This window comes from Temnothorax nylanderi, unplaced genomic scaffold (assembly GCF_030848795.1).
Source record: "Temnothorax nylanderi isolate EJ_2023f unplaced genomic scaffold, tnyl_v1.0 TNYL_tig0005_pilon, whole genome shotgun sequence".
Lineage (NCBI taxonomy): Eukaryota > Metazoa > Arthropoda > Insecta > Hymenoptera > Formicidae > Temnothorax > Temnothorax nylanderi.
Window position 1 is genome coordinate 2,807,189 of NW_027249067.1, and position 7,511 is coordinate 2,814,699.

Sequence of the window (7,511 nt, forward strand, 5' to 3'; positions counted from 1 at the left end):
GAATCTAGCTTAACAAAAATTAATGGAACATTTTACATTTTTAGTATGTGAATGTATCATGAGCTTATCTTTGATTTAATTACTTCTCGCAGACACTTCTGACCGGACACACTTAATATGCGCGTTAGTCTTTTATCTTCCACTAATTTGTCTAGCAATTATTCAAATGATTGCGTGAATAATTACTCAGCACTCGCTCAGTTTACTATATGATAAATGGTCTATCCACGATAATTATCGTAGTTTGATTAACCGTTGATTATTCAATTACGGGAAAATATTTCGTTACGCTCAATTGAGCTCTCATGCAGGTAATAAAACGGCCATTAAGTAATAACCTGTTGACATAATTACATAAAAACAAGCTAATACATATATCAATTTATAATTAAATAGAAAGCATGGGTTTTATTGATATCATTGTCAAGTATGATATCTTAATTAAAAATTAAAAAATGAATATTTAGCTATTATATTTAACTCGTTGTTTAGGACAGATTATTAGAGAGCTACATAACTTTTGGACATTTGAATTATTTGCGTTATCCATGATCTTGAGGCCCAACCGAAGAGACACAGTTGTCCTCGAATAATTTCGATATCATAAATAACAATTTCACGGATTTCCGGGTGGACCTCCGTTCTCCGCAAGAAACCGCAGAGACCCGGGAGGAAAGATGATTGGCGACCGGGAGGGAGAAACGAGTTTATCCGGGTGGAGCCCCCCCGCGCCTCAACCCCCCGCTGTCGAACGCGCGATGGGAATAAAATGTGAAACTGTAAATTGTGCGTGGAAAGAATCGGTCCCTGGGCGGTCGTGGCGGTCGACCATGCTTTTCGTGGAGTAGCCAGGGGGGGGGGGTGGAATGGCGGATGGGGGTGGAAGGACTGGACGGATGGCGGGAAGCAGCACGAGAACGGATCGGTTCTCGCTCGAGCACCAGGCGAGGATCTTCGGAGGATTTAAATGCGCGTTCGGGCGAACGAGACGGAGGGTGTATCACTCGTAGATTCGGGGGTTGGAAATTTGTTAGGTTACGTCGGACTATCACTCCCTAGTGAATATGAAAAAAGAATTCCTCACGAAGCTTTCAAGGGTCGACTAGGGTTGGAGGTGGTGTGTCGATGTTCCTTGCCGACATCCCTTGCCCCCGTAAGAGGAGCGGCCCGGTTCGTGGGGATTGAGGTGATGGTTGTACGGAGGAGAGAAGCTGGTGGCCGGAGGGTAGGAGGGATGTAACATGGTGCCAGGAATATAAAGCGGGGGATAAAGGAGATGGCGGTCACATATGCGACTCGTAAAAGCTCTTCTGAAAAGCTGCATCCGTTCTGCCACCGTCCTGCCCCCTTTTTCCTCTTTTTTCGCGATTCCGTCGGAGGAAGAACCCGGCCTCCTCCATTCCAACGACGACGTGGCTTTCGCGCTTTTAACGTCGCGGTTGACCACAACAATTTGGCTCTGGGATATGATTTAACGTGAGACGGCATGAAAAATATTCGCGTATTAATTTGATAAATTGCTCTATTCCATTACATAAAGTTTATCTTTTTTTCTCTTATGATTACCGATGATGCTGTATATAAAAATACATATTAAATATCGGAATAATCAATATCATTTTATATTTCGAAAAGAGGAAGCGCAATATTTTTATAGGTATTTTAAAATATCACATTTCCTTTTTTTATGTTAAAAATAATTTTTACCAGCTCAGGTATAGAAAAAGCAGATTAGCGTCTTATGCAGCATATCGCTTATGTCGTGAACAAAGCGTGACCGCTTGCATAGCCACAGGTCACAGTCCCCGAGAGCATGGCGACATTGCGTTTCTATGGGAACGTGGCTTACCCCGGTTATCTCCCGATACCGGCGAATATTAAGAAATGCCGTTCTCGAACATTCGCGGACGGAAAATGAGCCATTCGTTTGCCGATCGGAATGAGGTACTGTCTATGCATGGCACGGACGCGCCACCATCCAACCGTCCCATAAATAATCGTCCTCCTCTTTTAGCTTAAACCTCTGTGCTCTCTTTTCGGTCTCAACCCTCCTTTTTCCTTTCATCGCCCTCTCGCTTACTTTCCCTCCCTGTGTCCCTCTCGATGCGTATGTATTCGAGGATATTGTGCGAGCTTCCTAGGATAAGAAAGATACATACCCAGAATATAATAGCAATGTAGGAAATATAATGGGAATAATGTATGGGAATATGCAATTGTATAAGACACATTGTGAAAGAAATTCGTTATAAAATTGCTAAAATTATTTCTTTTTATTGTTGAATCTCTTCTTCCTGGTAATTTTTATTTTTTAAAATATATACAAACAAAATATGTACATGCGATCTATAAAATTCAATTAACACTCTCGCCACTTGACATCAAAGAAGAACAAGGAAATTGTATTAGATAATTGTCAATATTGTCTTATTTAAAAATTGGTAAATGATTAGCAAATAAAATCTCTCTTTCTGAAACTTGTAAAAAAATTTTTACACGTATTTGCTGTAACAAAGAGAAGACGTCTATTTTGCGACATTTATTTCAAACAAACATCGCTCCCTTTCTCTCGCGCCGTTCTTTCAACTTCCCAGACATAAATGGCGAGTTACAAAAAACACCTCGTTTTGAATGCGACTGCTTTTTGCGGTAGTACTGACCAACGCTTCCAGACAATTCTTAGCGGGTTTGTCGATCGTTTAATCGTCCATTTCCACCTGTCAGCCCGAGTCGATGGAAGCACAAAGGCGATCTCTATCCTGAGGAGAAACTCTCGCAAGAAAGCGAAGGCAACATTCGGCTAGGAGGGTTGCGGGAATGGGCAGCGAGGGAAAGAGGATGTGCGGGCTGGGCAAGAAGAAGTCTGACATTCGAGGAGTCGACAAAGATTATGAAGCGCATACTGCGGCGAATAAAAATGGTTTCCGCGGCGGGGGAGAAGCGGAAAACAGAGACATTGTTCGTTACAGGGAGTTCCTGGAGGATGCTCCGTGGGAGAATAAGAGAAAGCGTAGTCGGGCTGACGATAAATGTCCTACGTTTAGCGCATAACGTACAATCTTATGTAATGTTTTGTCTTAACTTATTTTCGTTCTTTATGCAATAAGTTAAAATGTCTGATCATTGTTAATTTTATTTTTTATTTTTCTATTTACATTCTATTAAAATTCTATTATATATTTTACATAAAAATATGAAAAACATCAAGATTGTTTTCACTTTGTAATCGGAGATCTTCCAGAATAGATGTCACATGACTGTGCTAAGTTATCATAGCACCGTATCTAGTATCGACGCGTTATGAGCGTTACAGAATTAATCAATTATAATTGCAATCCAGCCCACGCACAGAGTGAATGAATGAATCAGGGTGTACGAAAGAACAACCTGCGAAATGCAAATGACATGCAAGATTTATGTAGATTGTGGAAAGCAGATAATGGATCCTGCGTCTGAGCGATGCTCGCGAAGTGGAAAACTTAAAAATAATTAATCGTACTTAACGGTAGTGACTCGACGAGATTTAAGCCAGCAAAACGCGTTCCGCTTCCTACGCGCCAGCGCGTCGGATTACGGCAAAAATAAATAATATTTTTTATGGTGCAGGAAATTGCACACCCCACTATAATAAGTAGGCATCAAAGACGATGATTGTTAATCAAGGAACCAAATTACCAGCGGGAATATCTTCACGATCTCACGCGTCCATGTCTGATGCTGTAATTGTAGAGTATTCTAATGCGCATTGCATAGTATATTAAACGTAGGATTCGGTATTTATGAGCGCTTGCACTCTAAAAAAAAAACTAAGAGATTTATTTATATTGATTTGATATATGTATATCAGAATGCATATTCTAACAATCGCAACCTGTAGAGCTAATAAATACGTTGAAATGACTCTAACTGATATTTCCAGCAAAATGAATCAGTGATCGATCCGTGGTCGGGGGTGGCGCAAAACTGCGATTACGGACAAGGGAGAAGAGGGAGAGAGATGCGGGCCTGAGAGCTCGAACGACGCCAAGACCCGACCCACGCAGGGTGAGTTTTCTTGCTCGATGGACACCTTTTTCTTGCGCCGATTGTGTGCTACGTGGTCGCCGCGACACAAATAGCGTATGATTGAGTGAACGCCGCGAGGGATTTTCCGGCGTAGGAATGGCGGAGTGAGTTTCGAAGTGTGCGGCGCGACGAGGGGTAGAATAATAGAAGGAACATAGACATTTAGCTGTACCGAGAGGGTAAGGCGTCTCGTGCAGCCTCGCGGGAGCGTAACGGCTCCTAAAACGATGTTGCCGAATATCGCGTCCCTTTCTTTTTCACGAAATTTTTGCACGCCAGGGTGTGCGTCCAATTCGCTTATCCTCAAATTTCTCGATTTCGGACTTTATGCTATAGAATAAAGAATAAAGAATATTTATTATTTCAAAACAACGGTTAGATAAATATTTAAATGATTAATAATTAATACTTTGCACATAAAGTTAATGTTAAAAAAAATGCATAGACGTTTAATATTTTTTCTATGGCGCAGATATATATTTATAGCGTGACCACGATTTAAAAAATATAATATAATAATTGAAAAAGCGAAAGATAAGAAAATTGAGATGAAATAATTAAATTAATCGAAGATAACCCATGTTTCGAAACTAAACCAAAATTGAACTGTGAGGTATATCATCATCGGAGCTTTATTCGCTCTTTTCCATTTCGAGCAAACGAAATCATCGACAGTCGGCGGAGTCGATCAAGTAGACGTAACCCCTGAACTCGTCTCGGCGGTCTCTTTCTCTCTCTGCCTCCTTCTTCTTTTTCCTTCGTTCTTTCCCGTCAGTAAAAACGGAAGCGGAGGGCTTGGCGGTTCCTAGTTTATCCGACCGGCGTTTCTGCTCGCGTATCGCGGTATCCTATCGTATCGATATGACTTCCCTGAGGGTCGCTCGAAGTAAAATCATTAGTAATGCCATTGTGTTGCCCTCCATCCTCAACCATTCTCGTTCCCCAGGACAACCGATGCTCGACATGCCCGCGGCCCTTTTTTGCAAAATTCAAGCGATGAAAGGCAAAAGGGATCGATTGTCCATTCATTTTTAACTTATCTCGTAATTGTAAGAGACTATTTTCTATGTCGCTATGTTCAAAATTAATATAAGTTATTAGTTAACAACATAAGTACCAATAGAAATATAGCGCGGAGCTCATAAATGTTATTTTATATCTTTATCCTAAATAGTTATTATTTGATACATTAAACTAATAAATTAACTAATAAATTTAAATTAATTCGAACGAGAGAACCAAACGACGTATTTATAAAATCTTAAAGCAATCTACATAAAGGCATAATATTGAAAATAAGCACAAAATAAATGTTTGTGTTACATTTTTATAGCCGTGAGAATATCAATAATAACACGTTAGAAGAGTACATTTGTATAAAGAACTAATAATTCTTTTATAATCCCTGTAATTTACTTCGGAAATTGACGAGGAATCTCGCGTGTCATAAAGTAGAATAATATCTCCCAAATGGGTCCGACGATATTTTATATCGATCAAAACTACCTTCATCGAGCACTCAGTATTGCACGCATGGCCTAAAACGTTTCGAGCGGAAATTTTTCACTTTGATTCCAGTATTTATCGGCACTTGTTACGATCATTGTAATCGACATGCAATTAGCCCGAGCAGATTAATACCGCTCGAATATTGGTAATGGGTACTTTGGCCGATATGTATGTAGGTGTGCATTTCGCGCACAAATACAAATGTATATCTATTATGAAAGAGATACACAGGGGCCGTCCGTTGCACAACAGGAAGAAGAAAACGAAAAATGAGCCATATATGTCTATCCAATATTTTAAGAAACGTATTATGTATAGAGCTGAGAATATATCAAATTTGAGAGTTATATCGCCAGTAGATGAAGAAATTCAGCTAAGGTGTCTTTTATTCGACCCAACTGGCCAACTTTATTTGACTAAACGCTACGTTTCGACCGTGGGTTTCGGTCCTTTTCAAGCGTCACGGATATAAAATTATTATTTAGTTAGGCATAATGCCTGCTACGCCACATTTAAAAACTAATCATTAAAATTACAACCTGTATCAAGAATAGTCTACCTTAATATAAAATAAGCGCTTACATAATTTGTCGGTTGAGGATTACAATTTTCAAATGGACGTTGAAACGGCATATTCAGCCGTCCTATCTGTTACTGCTAGTGTGCGGACACGGAGAATAACAAACCACGTTTGCTTACAGCAATTAAGAGGGGAGAAACAGAGTAAGGAGTGGGAATTATGTCTCATCTATAATTCTTTCGTAGAGAGCGTTGAGCTTCTCTGTGTCTCTTTGTAAATTTATATTGTCGTTGTATTTCTTTATAAAAAACATTTCTGCTATTTCCCTCTTCTTAGCCCATTTTTCCTTATGCCTCTCTGCGAAAGAATTATAGATGAGACATAATTGAGTCCTTGAAAATTGTAATCCTCAACCGACAAATTATGTAAGCGCTTATTTTATATTAAGGTAGACTATTCTTGATACAGGTTGTAATTTTAATGATTAGTTTTTAGATGTGGCGTAGCAGGCATTATGCCTAACTAAATAATAATTTTGTATCCGTGACGCTTGAAAAAGACCGAAACTCACGGTCGAAACGTAATGTTTAGTCAAATAAAGTTGGCCAGTTGGGTCGAATAAAAGACACCTTAGCTGAGAATATATATTCTGACTTTAATGCAATACGAATACAAAGTATAAATAAGTCGACTGTGTTCGTTGACGTGCAATTCTGATTTTGTTATAAAATAAAAAAATGATACAAATAGAATAAAATTATATAAATGTTTAAAGATCAGTAAGTATAAAAATATGATTCATAATTATCGTTTCTTATTGAATTTTTATTGTGCCAACATTGACAAGATTAAAAGACACGATTTTTGCATTTTGACACACAGTTGTTATCGTTTTACATCGCAAACTGCGAGTCGTCGTATAAAATCGGAACAATCGGAATTTCGTATGATGAATTTCGTAAATGATACTGTCGCGATCGGTAATCCGGCGCGTATTCTAGACATGCTATAGGACATCCTACAGCACAGCGTCTCCATTTGAGACGACGAGAAGATACGACGCCCATTCGATATTTCGCGAGATATAATATAGATACACGTGCGCGATATTCTGCCCGTATACGTACGACGTATCGATATAGAAACGGTAGTGGATAGGTAGAAAGAGGTACGGGGGGAATATGATGCGCTCCTATCCAGATATGTGAACGACGCAGATATAATACAGGTACGTACCTATATACGGGATGCCCAAGTCCGGGGGATTCTCTGCCGCGGACGTCTGCTTCACGATAAGATACGGCGCGCAGCTCCGGCCGAGATCTCTCGGTTTTGCAGAAAATTCGCGGACCCCCTTTATCGGGTTTCCTGATAGCGTTCCTTTTTTCCTTACGGGATGGCGGCGCGGGGCGGGGAC